At 39.0% G+C, this 23,198-nt stretch overlaps 1 long non-coding RNA gene across 1 annotated transcript in view; it reads left to right on the top strand.

The window, feature by feature from the left end:
• Window positions 1-14,536: 14,536 nt before the first annotated feature.
• LOC140116639 (uncharacterized) overlaps window positions 14,537-23,198 on the top strand; it is a 182,650-nt gene continuing 173,988 nt past the window's right edge. The window contains exon 1 of the long non-coding RNA XR_011852876.1: window positions 14,537-14,660. This is a non-coding gene — a long non-coding RNA (uncharacterized lncRNA). The remainder of the gene's footprint in view (window positions 14,661-23,198) is intronic.

The raw sequence follows: 23,198 nt of genomic DNA, 5'->3' as shown, positions 1-23,198 counted from the left end.
GAGGTTTCATTTAAAATCCAATGTGGTGGCATGCAGAGCCCAACTCGCGAAAATTGTGTCACTGTCCAAATATTTCTGGCCCTAACTGTATTTGCATCATATTATGAGACTCTTCTTCCTTCAGATGAACTGCATTCCTGATCTACCTATTTCACATAGGTCTAGTCCTTGTTCTCCACAGCTCTTCATGATTCTTACAAAACAGTAATCTCCTTTGCTAGGTGAATTTTATGGATGTATTGTTTTATTTGATTATAGTAGCCATTACTTTTTTATTTTTCAGTTCTCAAAGGTGCATCTATCAAGTATTTATGACATATCCTGTAGGATGGAATTGAACTGATCTTGAAGGATGAAAAACTTGGAGCCATTTAGAAGCTTCTGGCAGTCATAGAAATAGATTGACAACCCTTTATTACATTCAAAGGGATGGCCTTTGGCACCAATATGGTGGCGTCCATAAGTTATTGTTATAAACTGCAAGTAACAATAATCATTATCATGGCCACCAGAGATTGCAGCTGTTAGTAGAACCTGTTGAATGAGCTTTTGTATGTTATTTGGATATTGCCAGAAAGTATTAATCGGAAATGGTGCCAAGTGATAGTGAATGGTGTGGATGGTAAGGAAGTTCCACACAGTTATTTTGTTGCTTATTTTATTGATTTTGATGACATGTTTCGGAGTTGGACTACCTCCTTCATCAGATCAAAGAACATAGTATAAAACTCCATATAATTATTATTATTATTATTATTAGGGTTCACACAAAATTAAAAAAAAAAAATTGGCAAACATAGGGTTAATTGCCTCTATTGGACACTAGATGGAAGCAATAACTGGTATTTATAATCTTATTAGTAATTGATATATTAAGTTTGCAAGCCAATAAACAAATAGATTAATTAGCAGGGTTATAAAAAAAAATATATATATATATATATATATATGATGAATAATTTAAAGAGAACCCGTCATGCAAAATAACCTCCCTAAACTAAATATATTTTCATAAACTGCCATTAGAGAGCATTACCTCTATCCCTTTATTGTCCCTCTACATGCCTGTAATCCTAAGCAATGAGGTCCTAAAGCTGTATGCAAATGACCTGTGAAATGTCCAATGAAGCATTAGCATATTCAAGCTGTCCACTCTATTCATGAGTGGGAGGCACAGCCATACCCCCAGTGCTTGACTGACAGCCTGTATAATGGTGTGAGGCTGTATAATGATGTGCTTCCTGGTGCTGGTGGCCGCGCCCCCTGCAGCCTGTGTGTCCATGTGTGTGTGTGTTTAGGAGAGATACAGCAGCTCCAGGCAGCCATGTTACCACAGATTCATGTGTAGCTGATGTCTGTGTATCACACATGTGTATTAGGAGGATGCAGCATGTCAGCAGAGCAGCACACACACTAGCCATGCTTTACTATACATTACACACAGACATGAGCAGGGGAGGAGAGGGGAGGGGGAACAGGAGTGACATCACTGCCTCTGACCATGTGACCAGCCTCATTTACATGATAAAAAATAGATGATTTTACAATGATTAATGTATGAAATAACTAGATAAAGGCTGTGATGGATCCTTGTGAGCTGCTCCAACAGGTAGAGGTGACAGGACTAGTGGCAGAGACCTGATGACAGGTGTCCTTTAATGATGAATGAATAAATGAATGAATGAATGAATGAATGAATAAAGAGGTCTAAGTTAATGGTGATTAAGTTATAAGCTCATATGGACTGAGCTAGAGTCATTCAATTCCCTGAAGTTCCCTGGTAATAAAAGATGAAATGAGTATTTCATTAAATGGTTGACTCACCCTTTTGGGAGCTGGAGCGCTTTTGCCGGCTTGGACATGCAACATTTACTCTCAGCTCCAGGGTATTTAAATGGTTAGTGGGAGGAGAGATGGGCACTTCCTTTCTTTTGGTGCAGGCGCTGTAGGGGGACGATCTGAGGAGCTGTCGGCTTCATTGTACCTCCTGCCCAGACGCAGTGGGTGGAGGGGATCGCTGTGTAGAATTGCCATCTGCTGGCTTTGGTGTGCGCTGAACGCACTGCTTTAACTTCTATAAACGGGATGGTCCGGAGCTGTTCAGAGTGATGGTGCTGAAATATCTACAAGTTACTAGGTATTTAAATATGTGAAAACCGATGTATTTTTCTTCGGTTTCCATAAACGTGACGGCCCGGACTGAACTGTTCAGGGTGACAGTGCATGTTATTTTTGCCAGTGAAATTTTACCTCTTAAAACTTTTTGACGTAAATGTACATCGTAATGTCATTAAATATGAATGAAGAGCGTTGACGGGCTGTTTACTGCACTTCAGCCCACACTCACCACTGACATCCATAATTGGTGCTGACACTGAGTGCAGATGTGTTTTTTTACATTTTCATGCCTTTGGAATTTTTTTATAGCTTCCCAGTAGCCAGCATGACATATGAAATGCTGTAACTATAAAGAATAATTTGTTACACAGATAACAAGCCTGTAAATGAAAAAATAAAAAAAGTAATGTTTTTTTTTTTAAAGACAGGGATTGAAAAATGGAAACTCAGAAAACGAAAGAGGCCTGGTCCTTAAAGGGTTAAGTTGTCATTATTCTATGTATTTAAATCATCTAGCTCAGCAGTGGAAGAATGCAAATAGTTTGCAACTGTATCTAAATCAGTTTTGCAACCAATTTAGATAAATTTCACTAGTAAAGAAAATTTGACTCAAGTGTAAAAAAAATACCTATCGGTCTGGTCACTAGTACTGAAAAGGTGGTTAGACTTGATCTTTTCAAAGAATCCTTTGTTTGTTTTCCTTGTCTTGAATGTCTTTGCAAGCACTTATATTCAAAAACATCAATACTTTTCCTTTCAGACTTTTTGTACAACTTTATGTCCATAAAGGACTGTAAATACCTTTGGCCTCAAACATTTTCCATTTCTTCTTCGCAGTTCCAGTATGTATTGTGTTTCTTGACTGCTGGATCCATTGTGATTTATAATAGCTCCAGTTCTGTGACACACAGTGTTTCTAATGCTTGCTTGCTCAAAGATAAGCATCTTATTTTTCAGTTTCTTATCGTCACACTTCTGTGCTCTGTCTACATGGAAAATTTTCAATATGTTGGATAAGTGTAAAGTCTTGAAGAAAAAAAGAGAATAATATTATGGAATATAATTTGTTATTCAACCATACTTTTTCTTCATCTGCACATGCATGTATAACTTGTTGCAAATAAATGGGGAACCATATATCCAATATCTTGTTTCGCAGCTCCCCATTCTCCTTTAAAGAAAGGCATCAGTTCAACTTTTTTTTGGTCCGGAAATCAAGTTAGAAGATCATTCAGGTCAGGAGAGAAAATACTCCTGATCATGCAATTAGACATGGATTTGCTAGTGTAAGCCATTATGCAGTCTTGCTACTCATTCCTATGCAGAGATCAGTAACTAGACACATTTAGAAGGAATGCCAGACAATTTTTTGGCCTTAATCGCCCCTATCCCATCTCTCCTTGGACACACGTTGGCAGGATGTAGAAATACATCTTGACTTTCCTCTTGACTTACTTTTACAGCAATAGGGAATCTCTTTGTTGTAAACACTTGATGTGGTTAGATACTCAAATTATAATTCATATTTCTATTGCTGATATGAGACAGCTATCAATCACATTTACTGTAATACTGTTGTACACAAGGGTCACTTTTGGTATTATTAACAAATAAGATCCAGCACAATGAACCTTCCCATTGCTAGACATCCAACCTTCTATGTAGTAATAAATTATGTCCTTCTATGCAGCAGAAAGTGTTTGTTACAAACCAGAGAGTTTCATATAGAAACAGCTAAAGGGGAAAGCTGGTGATAAGCTGTTTAGTTTAGGAATGCAGGGGAACAACCAGCACACCTTGCCTCTTGCACTAGATTTCTAAATAGTAGATATCATCAGCAACATCATTGTCTTAGAGCATAGCTCTGAAGTTATGAAGATTTTACCAAATTGATGTATGTGATTCTCCCATTAAAAACAAACACACCTCTCTCTTTTATTTCCAAAATTGTCATTTTCTGTTGTGATAGTGTTTGACAAAAATCTCAACAGTGATGTAGGCAGAAACTAACCTCTTCCTGTATTTGTCTTAAACCTGAGTCAAATTCACTATATCCACATTTCCCATTATACATTGGAGCAGATTTATCAAGTGTCTGACACCTTTCAGACACCTGATAAATCTGCCCCATTGTGTTCTCTCATTCAGTAATCTAGCAGCAAATCCAGTGAGATTCCTACATGTTCATCCACTGCATGTTGTACATATAGAATGTATATGGTGACTAGCCTGCAGAAGATAGAACTAAAACCCGCTCAAAGGGTAAAACGTCAAGTCGAGTTTCACTTGTTAGAACACCCTTTGCCACAAGATGGAGATATATCAAATACCGATGGTTGAGACAAGAAAAGAATTAACTATACAGGCGGTCCCCTACTTAAGGACACCCGACTTACAGACAACCCATAGTTACAGACGGACCCCTCTGCCCACTGTGACCTCTGGTGAAGCTCTCTGGATGCTTTACTATAGTCCCGGACTGCAATGATCAGCTGTAAGATGCCTGTAATGAAGCTTTATTGATAATTCTTGGTCCAATTACACCAAAAATTTTGAAACTCCAATTGTCACTGGGGCAAAAGAAAAAAAATTGTCTAGAACTTCCATTATAAAATATACAGTTTCGACTTACATACAAATTCAACTTAAGAACAAACCTCCAGACCCTATCTTGTATGTAACCCGGGGACTGCCTGTATACAGTATATGTACAAGAGAACCTAACCTGTACACCCAAACACTGGAAAACAAATAATCCTCAAATAATACATAGATGAATATGTTTTTCCTAAAAGAAATTAACAAGCACCATAATACCTCCTTAACCATACTAAGCATATATTTTGAACAAATTTAATACAAACCCCTAAATAAATCAGAAATACAGAGACAATAACAATAATTTTCCAAGCTATCCCCTAAAAATTACCTTAGAATCCGATTACTATTCTTTCAGCTTAAACAAAAGGTTTCCTACTAATTATGAATGAATACTAACATCAACACATAACAAAACGATAACGTCACACACAGTAAGGATGCACCTCCTTCTCCTCCACTCATTTTTTGACGCCAATCCACCCTTTAACAAACACAACCTAACAAAGGGAAAGATGTATACCTTTTATCTGTTAATGGCTCCAAAATGAGGCAATTCTATCCATGAAACGGATAGCCCTAAGATTTTATATCTGCAGGAATTTTTATTGATTTAATATGTTTTAGATGATTGTGAACATCACTTGCAGAAATAAAAGAAGAACCAGATAATTTCTTTGGACACCTTATATTGATAATCAGGGGATTCCATCGACACAAGAGCGCTCCGTGGATCTCCATTTTTTTTTATCGTGCATACTATAGTGACTACCCTGACAGCTTTCATCACATGGGGGAACATGGAACATGCAACTAGTGGTAGAAATCATAATTAAAAAGTTATATGAAGTGTATAGTCCACGCTTTACACTCCGCACTCAGGGCCAATGGCAGCCCCCTGAGCTACCTGTTGTATAATATTAGGCCATGCCAGAGGTATGAACAAATAGAGGCCCTCAATGACTTAACATTGTAATGCACAGCACTGGACATAAGCCCAGCTACAATTATGGAATATAAATGCATTTTTCACAGTCAAACTAATTCTAACAACACACACCAAGATGGTTACACAGATGTACAGGAAATGCTACCTAACACTGTCTGCAGCTTTGTATGGTCAAATCTGTAACATGATAAAGTAGTAAGAATAGCAAAACGTTAACCCCATAATAGAATCTCATGCGTCAGCTGCGGGTGCTTGGAGAGGGCTCAAAATTTTTGTATATGTATGAAAACATTATAAAACCTATACAAATTTGGTATCCCCATGTACGCACCAACCCAAAGAATAAAGTAGACATGTCATTTGGGGCGCACAGTGAAGGGCGTAAAATCCAAGCCCCCAAGAAAATGGCGCAAATGCATTTTTTCACAGTAACTATGAAGTGCAATTTGTTACACAGAAAACAAGCCATCACAGAGCTCTTTACATGTAAAAATAAAAAAGGGTCAGGTCGTTAAGGGGTTAAAGTAATAGCAAAAGTCCAAATTGTTCTTATAACTATTAAAAGTATACCTAAATGCCAATTATTGCAAGATAACCCATGTTCTTGATACTCTGTAATATCGATTTTGCTGTTTCAATACTTCTGCTGTGACACATTAAACCAAATGCTTAAATGATATTTTCAGCAGCAAATATACTGTTGCCCACAATAATACCTGGAGAACAGCTGCACAAGCTCACAGGTTAATATGAGATCACAAGGATAAAAAAGCTAAGACAGGTCAGGGTTCAGAGAGCTTTTATCCAGTGTGTTAACTTCAGAGACAACGGTTTCAATCTGCAGAAAAATACAGTTATTACATCATGGCATTAGTTCACCTTTAAAAGCATATGGTAAAGCCTGATTTGTGGTTTCTAGCAGATGGGCTTCCTATAATTACAATTTGAACTGTTTCGCAGCTCTGGTGACAGTGGATCTGTGATTAAAGTAGAAATCACAGGGTAAGTAGTTCTCTGACATTGTGAGTCACAACAATAATCAAAGACTAAACTCCCTGGTTTTGATGAAGTGGAGATAGTGCAGTGATTCAAGTATGGGGCTGGGACTTAAGTGCTACTACTTGGAAGCGGGAAAAGAGCAGACATTCTTTAGTCTCTGTTATTGACTGCCCCCAAGCAAATCTTTAACCTGGCATCTGAGAGAGAGCATGACTGTGCATCTCATTTCAATGGAGCCCCAAGTGTCACACCTGAGGATCATAGACTTCTCATGATGTCTGGTTAAACATTCGTCTCGGCAACTCTTTTTATCATCAACCTTAACAATAAGGGTTATAAATCCCTAGGCGTCAGCAGTTGCAATTTTCCAAAACTTCATCGCAGAATAAGGTTACATGCTTCATATATTTCTAAATAAATCAGAATTGGTTTCATGATTTTATATAAAAATTTTAGCTAATTAAAGAAAGAAGAATAAAGAAAATACAGCTTATAAAAAAATGTTGTTTCATGTGTATATTTTTTTAATAAAAAATACTAAATATATAACAATACTGATTACAAAATAAAGAAGTTCTCAGCATAATGTTACAACAATAAGCAACACTTACTACGTGGTGCTTATTCAAGTAATATTTGGATGATTGAGTCCCCCAAAAGAGCACTATTTGAAAAGCCTTGGCTGATGTTGCACATCCTAAAATTTATGATAGGCTAAAGAAAATTGATTAATGCAGCAGTGTAGTCTACATGGTCAATGAGGAGGGTGAGGTGGAGGGCTCTGCACAATAGAGGTTGAGCATGGTGAAGAGAATTTGATGAAAGTTGAAGCACTGTTTGCCATGTAATTCATCAATGCCTCAACTTTGTATGGCCTATTGGGGCCTACAATACTGTATATAAAATAATACATACAGTTGGATGTTCAACAATATCAAGTCAATATACGAGTCAACGAGTCATGGCAAAGTGTACCAGTTCTTGCAACACAAACATAGTAGTAGAGATGACTTCTACTTCTGCTTCGTAATAAGACATCCATGCATTCTACAACATTCTACAAGTTTGGAATGGTGGCCCACGACCTAAAGCATAAATTGGCAAAGAAATGGTTCAATGACAATGACGTAGAGTTGTTTCTGTATGAACCAACATTGGGAACAAATAGAAGAGACTGAGATTAGCCATCTTTTAAAACATGCTTGAATCATGATTTAATCCCACCAGATCAGAGCTTCTACAGAGCGACTGGCTATGACCACTGCAATGTATATGTAAGAATATACACTCACCGGCCACTTTATTCTTACACCTGTCCAACTGCTCGTTAACACTTAATTGCTAATCAGCCAATCACATGACTCATTTAGGCATGTAGACATGGTCAAGACAATCTCCTGCAGTTCAAACCGAGCATCAGTATGGGGAAGAAAGGTGATTTGAGTGCCTTTGAACGTGGCATGGTTGTTGGTGCCAGAAGGGCTGGTCTGAGTATTTCAGAAACTGCTGATCTACTGGGATTTTCATGCACAACCATCTCTAGGGTTTACAGAGAATGGTCCGTAAAAGAAAAAACATCCAGTGAGCGGCAGTTCTGTGGGAAGAAATGCCTTGTTGATGCCAGAGGTCAGAGGAGAATGGGCAGTCTGGTTCGAGCTGATAGAAAGGCAACAGTGACTTAAATCGCCACCCGTTACAACAAAGGTAGGAAGAAGCATTTCTGAACGCACAGTGTGTCGAACTTTGAGGCAGATGGGCTACAGCAGCAGAAGACCACACCGGGTGCCACTCCTTTCAGCTAAGAACAGGAAACTGAGGTTACAATTTGCACAAACTCATCGAAATTGGACAGTAGAAGATTGGAAAAACGTTGCCTGGTCTGATGAGTCTCGATTTCTGCTGCGACATTCGGATGGTAGGGTCAGAATTTGGCATCAACAACATGAAAGCATGGATCCATCCTGCCTTGTATCAACGGTTCAGGCTGGTGGTGGTTGTGTTATGGTGTGGGGAATATTTTCTTGGCACTCTTTGGGCCCCTTGGTACCAATTGAGCATTGTTGCAACGCCACAGCCTACCTGAGTATTGTTGCTGACCATGTCCATCCCTTTATGACCACAATGTACCCAACATCTGATGGCTACTTTCAGCAGGATAATGCGCCATGTCATGAAGCTGGAATCATCTCAGACTGGTTTCTTGAACATGACAATGAGTTCACTGTACTCAAATGGCCTCCACAGTCACCAGATCTCAATCCAATAGAGCATCTTTGGGATGTGGTGGAACGGGAGATTCGCATCATGGATGTGCAGCCGACAAATCTGCGGCAACTGTGTGATGCCATCATGTCAATATGGACCAAAATCTCTGAGGAATGCTTCCAGCACCTTGTTGAATCTATGCCACGAAGAATTGAGGCAGTTCTGAAGGCAAAAGGGGGTCCAACCCGTTACTAGCATGGTGTACCTAATAAAGTGGCCGGTGAGTGTATATGGGGGAACATATTGTTTGTTAACCTTGGGCAGCCTGGCTGGTTCAACCTGGTTTTCTGTAGACACATAGGGGGATATTTATTGTATGATAGTCCCACCGCTACATTTTTGCAGCGCAATAAATCAGGAGACTTCGGGAAGGGTGCTGTGCAGCATTTTTTCTACCCCAGGCCCTGCCTGGTATATAAATTTCACATGTGAAGTCATTGGCAGCAGCGAGTGCTCCGGCACAGGGGCAGTAACGCCCAAGGCCGACCCACTCCCGGCCGGGGGAGTTGAGAGTCTTCACATTGATCGATAAGATCAGAACAGGGGAGAACAAAAGTAAACAACATTTAAAAATTGTAGAATAGTCTGCCATATTGGGATCTGGTCACCATATAGGCGTCCCAACATCTGTGTTTAATAACTGTACAACCCCAGTGGGCAAACAATAATCCTTACATGGTGCGCTTTTTGTTGTTGTGCACCATCTTCTGTGACCGATATTATAAACTTTACTGGGAGTCCCCAGCAATACAGAATGTTATAAACATGTATGCTGTTGCAGCCTGAGAATGCTCTCCTTTTTGCCAATGTGGCCGCTGATAGATCTGTGTACACAGAAATGCCTGTGAATCTTGGAGGAAGGTCAGGTGGGGGGAGAAAGGTCATTGTGAAAAAAGTGGATGCTGGCAATTACATCCCTTGGTGCTGTTGAGGGTAGGTGCTTTGCCTTTGGAAACCTTATCAATTGTAAGACCCACCTGAGAAGCCTTCAAAAGGAGCCAAGTGAAAAAATCAGTGAGAAGTTCCACAAGCTCCTCTGGCTTAACTGCTTCAGGGATACCCCATAAGTGAAGATTGTTCCTGCTTGAACAGTCCTCTATGTCCACTAATTTTGCCCTTAAGGCTGCCAATTCTTTTTGCATGGTGGATGTAACTTCCACAACATCCACAACATATATATGAGTACCAGAGAATTCATATTGATTTGAGGGCCTGGATAGTGGGGTGCAATACTTTAGTAATGTTGTGTAATGTTGGCTTGTAATTCAGCCAGCAGTTGGTTCATGGAGTCCATGGTGATTGCTGCCTTTCTAGATACATAATCTGGGGTAGCAGGCAACTGCATGATTTCAGAAGCTGGAAAGCTGTTACCTTGCTTTGTTGCTACCGCAGATGCCACAGCGAAATATTGGGGAGCTTGGCCTCTTCGAAGAACTTAGCAAGCTTCAGTGGGCTCTTCTTTCTGCAGCTTTTCACCATGGTCACTTTGGGGCAGATTTAACCAGCAGTCTGAAAGTCAGAATATTTCCAATTGCCCATGGCAACCAATCACAGCTCCCCTTTAAAATATTCATGAGCACTGGTGAAATGAAAGCTGAGCTGTGATTGGTTGCCATGGGCAACTGGAAATATTCTGACTTTCAGACTGCTTGATAAATCTGCCCCTTTGTTCCTCACTTCTTCGGAAAGATCTGGGTGAGTTCCCCATCATTGTACTGTTTGCTACTTGCCACTGTTTACCAGCGGTTTACACATCTGCCTCCATGTGCGGCAGGAGATGCGCCTCCCCCTGAGTAACTTGCTTTTTTTTTTACAAACTTAGCAGAATTTGCTCACCTGTCTAAATGCTGTACCAGTGCAATCTGTATACATGTTGTCTCTGATGTGTATACATAATGTATATTATAGTCTTCCCTTATGGAGTGGCACAAGAAGAAAATACACTTTAGGCTGTGTTCACATGCTGCACTTCGATTCAATCGCAGCACAGAGGAGTGTCTCCTAATAACATATGTGTTTACACAGAAATGCTTGCAATTGGCAATGAGCTCCATATGTAGTGTATGTAAATAATGCAAAACACATTGTTCTCCTTCCCAATAGCAAGCATCTGCAACTGGGAAAAACTGCATTTCTAAATACATTCAAAAGCAGCAGGTGAACCCAGCCTTACCGGCAAAAATAAGTGAAGATGCATCATTTTGTTTGATGGGCCGTCTGCACCACAGTCTGACAATGCAGTTACATGACAATAATCAGCTAAACTAAGCATATGTTAACCGGTTAAGGACCGGGCCCTTTCCTGTTTTATCATGTCCATTTTTCACTCCCCACCTTCAAAAATCTATAACTTTTTTATTTTTACACGTAAAGAGCTGTGTGACAGCTTGTTTTCTCCTAAACAAATTGCACTTCATAGTGATGGTATTAAATATTACATGCCATGTACTCGGAAGCAGGAAAAAAATTCCGAATGCAGTGAAAATGGTGAAAAAACGCATTTGTGCCATTTTCTTGTGAGCTTGGATATTACGTCTTTCACTGAGCGCCCCAAATGACATGTCTACTTTATTCTTTGGGTCGGTACGATTAAGGGTTTGTATAGGTTTTATAATGTTTTCATATATTTACAAAAATTAAAACCTGTACAAAAATTATTTTTTTGATTTTGCCAAATTCTGGCACTAATAACTTTTTTATACTTTGGTGTACGGAGCTGCAATATGCAGCAAAGACTTACCGGCTATGGAGAGGGCTCAGACCGTGAGCCCTCTCCATGCAGCGGACGTGAACTGGTTAAGTAGTTGAAAGTCAAATTTATGTATAACACATCTAAAGTCTATAAAATTCAGATACCCCTACAGCTTTTAGTGTGAGACTATATGCTAAGATATGGAGCTTCAAATGTTCAAGACATGTTTTCAGGGGGGACACAGTGTACAGGCGATCCCCTACTTTAGAACACCTGACTTGCATACTACCCCTAGTTACAAGCAGACCTCTGGATGTTGGCAATTTACTGTACTTTAGCCTTAGGCTACAATAAACAGCTATAACAGTTATCACTGATGTCTACAATGAAGATTTATTGTTAATCCTGGTTCATATGACAATCCAACGTTTTTTAAATCCAATTGTCACAGAGACCAAAAAAAATTTGGCTGGGGTTACAATGATAAAATATACATTTCCGACTTACATACAAATTCAACTTAAGAACAAACCTACAGACTCTATCTTGTATGTAACCCGGGGACTGCCTGTACTTTTGATATATGCAGGGGGCACATTATAATTTTCTGTATGTGAGGGCACAGTGTGACACAATGGGGGACAAATAGTTTTGTTTCTCTGTGGTGAATTTTTGAGACATTTGGCGGCTCTTTTTTGCGCCTTATGTATGATCATGTCTTTTTACTTGTGATACATGTTCAGTTTTTCTTATCCTGGCAGGCAAATTTTGAGACTTTTTGTAAATGCGAAAATTTCTGAATTTTCAAAAAACAGGTTACTGTGCAAAATGTTAAACATTTAAAGCATGTGAAATAATTCCAATTTACATGTTAAAATAGGGTCCATGAAAAAAAATCCCCTGGACCAGGTGCGGATTTGCGCCTGAAAAGTCGATAAATTAAGCAAAAAAAGTGATACATAAGTAGCATAGCACAGAACATCGGGACATCTTTTTCATGAGGCATAAGTTATTATTTGATTTGCCTTTCAGGATTTTAGGGCACATTTGCTACTTTGATGCTTATTAGTCTGAGGTGGGGTATTCCAGAGAATTGATGCACCTCTGGAGAAGTCCTGGAGCATAAGTAGGAAGTTTGAATGAATGAAGAAAATAATATTAATATTTTTAAGAAATAGGAAGAAAACCAAGAGTACACAGCATCCTTCGGGTCAATGGAGTGAAGGTTTCTGAGAAGGAACTGGTGGGCCACAGTATCAAACGCTGCTAAGAGATTCAAAAGAATGAAAAGAGATATTCACTTCTGGATTTTTGTAATGAGAGATCATTGGGGAGTTATTTAAAAAGAGCAGTTTTGGGTTAGTGCATAAAGTGGAAAACACATTGTAAGGGGTCAAAGAGGGAGTTAAAAGTGTTGGATGGGTATAGGGAGGGTGTCTTTTGAGTATTGGGTCACAACAGCATGTTCAAAAGAGGAGGGAAAACAACCAGCAGAAAGAGAGAGGTTAAAAATTTTAGTTAGGTGACAAAAGACTGCTGGGGAAAAGAACTGTACAAGGGCATACGGTCACTGCTGCAGGTAGGGTGGAGAGTAGAGAAAATGAGGTTGGACACTTCTTCCATGACTAGCTCAAAGGAAGAAACCAAACAGGGTGATGTGCAGGAGGGAAGGGAATCTAGGAAACTTCTGAATTGGTAGATTTCCTGTTGGATTCAGGACCCATCAGCTTTCACCAACAATTGAGGAAAACCTTGTAGGGGCAGTGCATCTTTACATGAACAGTACAATGACAAACAACTGATGTGCAACTGAAATGCAAACTTTATGGAGACAAATATTTGTTTATCCCTATACAACAGCAAGATAGTGGGCAATAATCAGGAACAAATGCACCAAAAAACTAAAACTCTAGCAGCAGCAAGATGAGCGGCACAGATATTATTTTACTCAGTTCTTTTTCATTATATTAACTAAGCCTTTTGCTACTTAGTGGTAGAGATAATAATTCACACTGGCTTTCTAAAATTTTTACTATTTCTTGGCTAAAATTTTGGCTTCTAAAAGTCTTACTATTGCCCTTTTTTATTATTTAGCTAGAACTACTTATCGAGTGAAAGTTTTCTAACCTAGTGGTTTATGTACAGCAATTACTATTTGCTTTTTTGGTACTCTATAATCTGCTAAAGGTCTGTGGGTAATATTAAGCTTCTCTTCTCTTTGGGGCTTTTTCACATTGGGGCAGATTTACTTACTCGGTCTATTCGCGATCCAGCGGCGCGTTCTCTGCGGTGGATTCGGGTCTTCCGGTGATTCACTAAGGCAGTTCCTCCGACGTCCACCAGGTGTCTCTGCTGTATTGAAGTCCGTCGAGGTCCACGATCCGTTGCTGGGTGCAGGTAAGCACGTGTCAGGGACCCTTTTTTTTTTATGCAGCGTTTTCTCCGAATCCGTCAGATTTTTCTTCCGCAATGCCCCCCGATTTCGATCGCGTGCGCCAAAAACCCCGGGCAATTCAGGGAAAATCGCCGCAAATCGGAAATATTCGGGTAACCCGCCGTAAAAACGCGATACGGGCCCTTAGTAAACGACCCCCAAAGTCTTTTTTTTTTTCATTCCGTAGCTCAGTGATTTCCATGGATGCCTCACAAAGCCATTCATTTTTATGGGTGTTTTCACATTGGCTTGTATTTTCAATGATCTGTTATGCGTGGAAAAAATTATGAAACGTGTTATTTTTTTCAGTGATACGGATCAGGGAAGGCAATAGAATTCTATGGGTCCGCAAACAAACTGATGAAACATAAATTTTTTTCACTGATGGGACTGAAAAACCAGATGTGATGTTTTCAAACCAATGTTAAACCTCCAGGTTTTTTTTGCAGACATGAAGACAAAATGAAAGAAAAACAGATACAAGGGAGACAAAAAGCAATGGATGCGCAACCGAAGCTAAACACCAATGCCAATGTGATGGAGCCCTTAGTGGCAGTAAAAGATAGGTATTTGATAATCTTGTTGTCTTGAGCTCCGGAGAGAGGGTAAGATTTTCCATAGTAAAAGCCACTTACTGTTACATATGCCATAAACTGTGGTAGCTCATATCTACCAGAACTCTTACTTGATATAGATTCATCTTTCTAGTGCACAGAGGGCCAAATATGTGGCTGTGGTGACAGTGTTTAGGACAAACAATTTGTATCCTTGCCTCAGTTTTCTCTTGTATAATATGACTGGGGCCAAAGATTTACTGCATGCGGGAGGTGGACATTTCATTGCTACAACCATCTAATTTACATGTGAGGGTCATATTCAATTAAATAAAAAATACTGTCCTTTACTGAATGGTTGCTTCAAGCAATAAGAAACATACCACTTGTAATTTAACTAATTGGTTAAACTTGATGACTAAAAATCCTAAAATTATTACTAACATTTTTTACTGTACAATTGATGTCTATACATAGATAACTGCTTAAATCAAAATATCTATATCCATCAGGGAAAATATAACCCACTCTTATGAAAGACTGAGAAACATCTCATGAGAGGTAATATATTTTAAATTAGGTTATTAATATGACCTGAAAATTATTTTAGCTAGCTAATTATGATGAGAAAATAAAAAGACTAATTAAATTTTGCTAATGTGTCATGGTACAGGTGACAAGGTGTCTTGACATAAAAATGTATTGGTCTGAAATGTCTATTTCCTTAAATGATGCTTATTAATATTCTAAGATAGTCCAACAGTTGTAGATGTAGGCGATTGCTGCTCACTGAAATTTTGTGTTATTTCCGGTAGTCATCATTATTAATTTCCTGTCCTAACTACCGTATTTTCTGGACTATAAGACGCACTTTTTAGCAAGAAAAAATCTTGCTAAAAAGTCCCTGCGTCTTATAGTCCGAAGGTCAGGAGGATCCAGCACTGCCAGACCCTCCTGACCGCTGTAAGGGAGATCGGGTGATGCCCTGATACAGAGCTGCACCCAATCTCCCAGAGAGGAGCCTCCGTACCACTCTCACCTCTCCCCGAGGTCCTACTGGTACAGGACCTGCGGTGATGTCAGAATCATGTGACTGATCACATGCTTCTTACATCACCGCAGGTCTCATACTGTCATGCTGCGCTGGGACAGGGTGAGAAGAAGAGGAATGGGGGAAGTGTGTGTGTGTGTGTAGAGGTGAGCTGAGTGAGTGTGTATAGGTGAGCTGTGTGTGTGTGTATAGGTGAGCTGTGTGTGTGTGTATAGGTGATCTGTGTGTGTTTGTGTGTATAGGTGAGCTGTGTGTGTATGTGGATGGATGATGCAGAGCTGTGTGTGTATGTGGATGGATGATGCAGAGCTGTGTGTGTATGTGGATGGATGATGCAGAGCTGTGTGTGTATGTGGATGGATGATGCAGAGATGAGTGTGTATGTGGAAAGATGATGCAGAGCTGAGTGTTTAAATGTATGTCTGTGTGTGCTGTGCTTTAGTGCGACCAACAGGGATATTTTAATTGGCATAAAATATATTTTTCCTTTTTTTGGAAGCCTAAATCTGGGGTGCGTCCTATAGTAAGAAGCGTCTTATAGTCCGAAAAATACGGGTATGTGGTTTCATGCAAAAGTGCACACACAAATCATGGGGATCAATGAAAAAAGGCAGGTTTGTACCATCAAAAACAAAAATCTTCTATCTAAAGAATAAAATCACTCCACCACTTTATAGAGCCCCCTATAGTATGGTAAATCATGGTACCTCTTTAAGTCTAGTGATTATTCATCACCGCCAGACACAAAATATCATGATAACTCTTCTCAGCTATGACTGCTTCCCTGGTGTCTTCAATGTCATGCAGCACATCTCCATACTGAACTATTTAGCTGGCTAACAACTATGTCTGTCCTTCACAACTATGTACCAACTGACTATGCCTACAGATGCAACTTTCTTGAGATGCATTAAATTATTTATTTTAAATATATAGATTAGGGTCCAAAAATAACAACTTATTGACATCCAAATAAATGGCTTAGACTATACAAATAAACAGGGATGTCCATGATATATCATCATGAAATTTTATTGTTGATAAGTTTCAAAACACACATTTAAAAACATTTAAAAGCACTATCAGTGCATGAAACAAACCAATAGACCCAGTGCCTGAAATATGGTACATAGTAACTATAAATAAAGTGCAACAGTAATAAACAACGCATGAGATAGTATGTATCAGATCCACAAGTGTGATACAAATAAAGTTACTGTGCAAAAAGTTAACAATTGAATCCATAATTACCTGTGTGACATGGATATTAAACCTGGGCACCGGGGACTAGGAAGATCCCCACGCGTTTCGCCTCAAGGGTAGTGAAGTACATAGATTGTGAGCAATTTATAGTGCACCTACCCCCAGCATCCCACACGGAACAGCCGCGAAATGCGGTTCAGGAGTGCAGCGTGCGTTCCAAATACCGGAAGTCTAACAACCATGTGCGTGACCGGAATTAACAGCAACAACGCTGTCTAAAAGCCATTCCCTACGGAGTATAGCGCATGCGCAGATGGGGTGACGGCCACGCAGTGGCTCGTCACACACTTATAGTACAACTCATTCGCTTCATATCAATGCGCATGCGTAAATAAAACAGTGTATCAAAAATTGAGCCATAAGGGTTATTAAGGTACAAACCGAGTGTCAAAGGCACAAGGTAAGTGATAGGTAGTTGTAAGGCTGAATCACGAAAGAGTATGCTAATAAAAAGGCGAAAAACAGATTTAGTTAATGTAGAAATATACAAGGTAATAAATGCTGAGAGCTGTGCAAATGATATATATATATATTATTTAGTTAACACACAAAAGGGGTGGTGTCCTGTATTACCAAACACTGCATATAAATTCACAATTTAGTTCACAAGCTAAGGCTACATTCACACGATGTTTGCCCACTGTACCGTAGTACGGCGGGTATACATCGGCGCCGAGGAGAGGAGCAGGGGATGAGTGCTGATCACCCCTGCCCCTCTCTATAGGAATACACAGCGCACAACACCGTATTCCGTCAAAAGATAGGACATGTCCTATCTATCTACGGGCTACGGAACGGCTACGTCCCCCATACGTTTGTGTGAATGTAGCCTAAGGCTGTAATGATTACAGGAGTTACATCTCTAAATCATACCCTGCACCATCGCTGACAACAAGCTAAGGCTACATTCACACGATGTTTGCCCACTGTACCGTAGTACGGCGGGTATACATCGGCGCCGAGGAGAGGAGCAGGGGATGAGTGCTGATCACCCCTGCCCCTCTCTATAGGAATACACAGCGCACGACACCGTATTCCGTCAAAAGATAGGACATGTCATATCTATCTACGGGCTATGGAACGGTACGGTGCCGTATATACGTCCTCCATACGTTCATGTGAATGTAGCCTAAGGCTGTAATGATTACAGGAGTTACATCTCTAAATCATAGCCTGCACCATCGCTGACAACCCAAATTCATTTACTGCTACCACATAAATTTATATTCAGCGTCCCTCTGATACACTATTTGTTTTACATGCATAAAGTCCAGTTTTACTTTTTTTTATCAATGAGGCTATAAGCCAGTTAAGCCAGTCAAGCCAGTCATGATTACTAGTGCTGCATCTGTATCTCAGACCCCACACCACCACTGACCATCCTAATAATTAATATACAGCTAATCAACAATAAATTTATAACCAGGGTCCCTCTAATGAACTTATATCAAGCACCCACAAATAATAATAATTCTTTATTTATATAGCGCACACAGATTAAATCTATATTCAGTACCACTATAATGTATTTCTTTAAAGGACATCTACCACCAGGATGAAGGATTGTAAACCAAGGAAACTGACATGTCCCCTAAGGCAGGATCTGCTCTTCTTTTATCTTCTTATTCCCTGGTTTTTACAAAAAAAGCTTTTAAAATTATGCAAACGAGCCTAAGGAGCTCCAGGTGTTAGCTTATAATAACTGTACCAAATGTCTTTTGCAGTGATTGTTTTTATTATCGTAGATTTTATGCAATTGTACTGCATTGCCAAGCCTTACCTCTCCAGATGGAAGGTGGTTTCTAGTGTTATTTCTCAAGTGCTTACAATTTAGTTGAACACATCCGGTATAAGAATGCTTGGCGTTTTCCCAAACACATAACCACGTAACTTCAGGACGAAGTTTTTTTTTTTGTCCATGTAAGTGATGTGAAGATTTTTTTATCATATGCTTATGAAATAAACTACAGCTTTAAACGATTCCTGTGGATGTGCTTTCCTACATTGCTGCCAAGTCGAGTCGCTTCCGATTTACTTCTCCATGCCCCTAGTGAACCGACTACTGAATGGGGGAGCTGGACAATCTTCTTGTTTAAATTGGGACCTTAATACATCCACATTTTCACAGTCCATTGTCTGAAGACAAAAAGTATTGAACATAAGGAATTAATAGGATCAAAATAAAATAATAAAAGATTGTTTAAATTCCTAAGTTTTCACTGTGGCCAAAACTATCACTCAAATTTCATCTTCATATCAATCCACTTATTACCATAGATCTTTTTTAACATTTGTTGATAACACAGATTCTTTAGTTGAATTTTCAAGCATCCTCCTCCTTTGATTAGTTTGAACCTGACTCTAACCTTTACACGTGTTTGTTAATCATATATCCAAAAATAAACTGATTGAATATTCAAGAAACGATCAAGCAGTGTCACCCACTGGCAACAGAGAACAAATCTGTAACCTATGATCAAAGAGGGATTTTCCACAATCTATATTTCTTCTCCTCCACAATACATAATACACATGTCACATAATTGCCATCGTACATAATTTGTATATATTACATACCTAAGTTAATTCCTTTCCAAATATTAAATCGCAAATCTAAAACACACTGCCTACATTTAATACGGCTTTGATGTATAAAATATACTTCCGTTGACTACTAATAAGCATATTGTTGAGATTAGTCTTACCAAATTTGCAAATCATAAATCCTTTTTTGTGTTAGATGTACAAGTATTAACAAATCTGCTTTGTTATCCAGAAATAAAAGATAAAATGATAAGCATTTAAGCATTTTTAAATTGCTCCATTGCAAGCATGGTACACTGCTGTGATTTCCTGTAGTGAACTGCTATGTCTTGCCACGACATTTCCTTCTAAGATTGAAGCTACAGTGATTATAAATGGCACTGTGTTATTTTGCCTTGAATATATCACATACTTGTGAACATGTAAAGCATTTAATACTAAATTAGTTGTATATCATATATCATATATCATTACTAGTAATTCTTGTATTACTTGTGGTTAGTAAAATATTATGGAATTCGTGTGATTGCTGGCTACTGGGAGAAGGCATTGTGACTACTGGCAGGATTCCTGTGACTATTGAGAGCTTCATTGTGACTACTAGGGGAATGTTCCATGACTACTTGCTACTGGGAACATCACTGTGTCTGATTGCTTCTAGGGGGGTATCACTGTAATTACAGGCAGAATTTCAATGGCTACTGAGTCTATCACTGGGGCTGCTGGCTACTGAGAGAAGGCACTGTGGCTATTGACAGCATTCCTGTAACTACGGAGAGCATCACTGTAGCTACTGGAGGCATCACTGACTGCTGGCTACTGGGGGCTTCACTGTAACTACTGGCAGAATTCCTGTGTTTACTGAGTGCATCACTGTGACTACTGGATACTGGGGTATAAGCACTGTGACTGCTGGCTACTGGGATCATCACTGTGATGTGATATCATCACTTGGCTACTTTGGGCATAACTGTGACTACTGACTACTACTGGGATATGGCACTGTAACTACTGGCAGCATTTCTTTTGACTACAGAGGGTGTCACTGTGAATACTAGCTACTGGGGGCATGTGCTATAACTGCTGACTACTAGCAGTATCACTGTGACTACTGGCTACTAGGGGCAGGTGCATCGCTGTGACTGCTGACTACTGGGAGCTTCACTGTGAGTGCTAGCTATTGGGGGTATTTCTGGCAGTATTCATGTGACAACTGGGTGCATCACTGACTACCGGCTACTGGCGGCAGACACTTTGACTTCTGGTTACTGGGGGTATCACTGTGACTGCTGGTGGAATTAATGTTACAGCTGGCTATGGGGCATTGCTGTGACTGCTGGCTACTAGGGGCATCAATGTGACTGCTGGCTATTGTTGGCATTACTGTGACTGCTTGCAACTAGGAGAAAGCACTTTGACTACCAGTTACTGGGGGTTTCACTGTGACTGCTAACTAATGGGAGAAGGCACTGTGATGACTGGCAGCATTCCCTTAACTTCTGAGGGCATTACTGTAAATATTGGCTACTGGCGGCATCATAAAATAATAACACTCTCCACTCTGCTCACTCACCTAATCAATAAAAAAACACAGCCTGCTCTGCTATAAAGACCTTATCTGTCTATAGTTTGTGGAGTAAATTTCTGCACACTGCTGCCTGCTGGCAGGAAGTGCCTTTATCTGAGCTGGTCTTGTAATGCAGGGGGACAGGGGCAGGAGGCAGAGATCACTGCAATGTGCAGACAAGAGGAGCTTTTCATTAAAAGAACCAGATCATTGTTTGAAGATTTACGGTTGTATTCAGGGACAACCAAAATTGTGTACTCCAGGGCTGATATAGACAAGTTTAAAATTTTGTTAATAACTCAATGAATTTAGAGAATGTGTTATTTTGTTGTCCTGAGTATATATTTGTGGAAATACCCCTTTAAAGAGTTATTTTCATCCTAACCTGTCTGTAATCCTGTCCCTTCCCAGTAGGTTGGTAGTTGAGGAAATGGCTTGATACATCTATTCTATCAGTTTTCTGTAACTCTCAAAAAATATATTATGACAAACTAATGCTGCGCAACTAACTTCTGTCTTACATACTGTATGTACAGCTTCAGTTATGCTTTATTTGCTGTTAAAGCTAGCCATCCAGACCTCAGGTGTTCACCTCATTTCCTTGTTTTTCTGTTTTGTTGTTAAAATGTTGATAAGACTTCAATAAATAACACGTATAAAAATGCATTTAAATGCACATTAATCAAACAGACTTTGTAATGAATTAAACTTACTGGTTATAACAACATACAACATACTTGAAGTGAATTGTACTAGACATTGGTTTGAAGAATAAAATGATATGCCTATAGAAAGACAAATATTAATAAATAGGGATAATAAATAGTATATTTCTGTGATATATGTAAAAAAGCAGTTTCCAAATAACATAATCCCATATGCAAGAATTCAATGGAACCCAGTTTATAAAAACTGATCTACTTAACCCCTACGGGTTAAATGTCTGCTTTATGTTGCCATGGTTTTTTAAGATTCCACATATTTTACTAGAATGTTATGAGGCTCAGAATTTGGGTGCCATTTTTCACATTTTTTGTAAAATCACCAGAACCCGTATTTAGATGGACCTGCTCAACTTCTAATTGACACTTAGAGGCCTAAATAATAGCGAGACTCGTAAATTACCCCATTGTGGAAACTACACACCTCAACGTATGAAAAACCACTTTTAAGAAGTTTGTTAACCGTTTACGTGTTTTATAGGGGTTAAGACAAAATAGAGGTGCAGTCTGCAAATTGTAATATTTTTTCACAATACACTCATTTTGGGTGGAAAATTAAACATTTACAATGGATTAAATGAAAAAAGGCTCCACAACGTTTGATACCCAATTTCTCCCGAGTACACCGATACCCCATGTGTGGTGGTGACCTGCTGTATGGGCGCACGGCCGGTCATAGAAGGGAAGGAGGCACCATCCATATCAGATTTGCTATGTCACATTGTACAGGCTATAATTATTTTCTTTTTTTTATTGTGGACCTATAGGGGCTTATTTCTTTTGCCACATGAGATGCACTTTTCTGGTACGTAATTTTGGGGCATCTATAGGTAATTGGTGAGATTTAATTAACTCTTTGTTGGTGGAGGAAATGAAAATCATCAATTTTTAGGAAAATTTTTCTGTGTTTTTTTTTTTTGGCCGTTAACCATACCATGAAAATAGTATATTATTTTTATTCTATGGGTCGCCACGATTACGAAAATACTTTATTTATATATATTTTTTATTTTTTTCCATTTTTACTGAATAAAAATTTGGCAAAATTGTTGTTCATTTTAGCATCACCGTCTTTCATATGCATAACTTTTTTATTTTTCACCTCACAAATCTGTTTAAGGGCTTATTTTTTGCGAGAATGTTAGCTCTTTTTAGTGGTCTTATTTTAGATTGCGTAACTTTTTTAAATCACTTTTTAGAGCATTTTTAAAGGGCATTAATAAAAAAATCATCTTTTTTTCAGAGAGAGTTTATTGAGGTTGTTTTTTACGGGGTTCACTTTGCGGATGTAATATCGATTCTGTTTTATTATGCAGATTGTTACGGACGCAGGGATACCAAATATGTGGGGGTTTTGTGTATTTCATTCAATTGTACTGAATAAAAACTAATCTGGAGAAAATCTTATTCATTTTAGCATCACTATCTTTTCATATGCATAA

Source organism: Engystomops pustulosus, chromosome 2 (assembly GCF_040894005.1).
Source record: "Engystomops pustulosus chromosome 2, aEngPut4.maternal, whole genome shotgun sequence".
NCBI lineage: Eukaryota > Metazoa > Chordata > Amphibia > Anura > Leptodactylidae > Engystomops > Engystomops pustulosus.
Note: the sequence above shows the minus strand (reverse complement) of the source record. Positions and strands in the feature narration are given on the sequence as shown.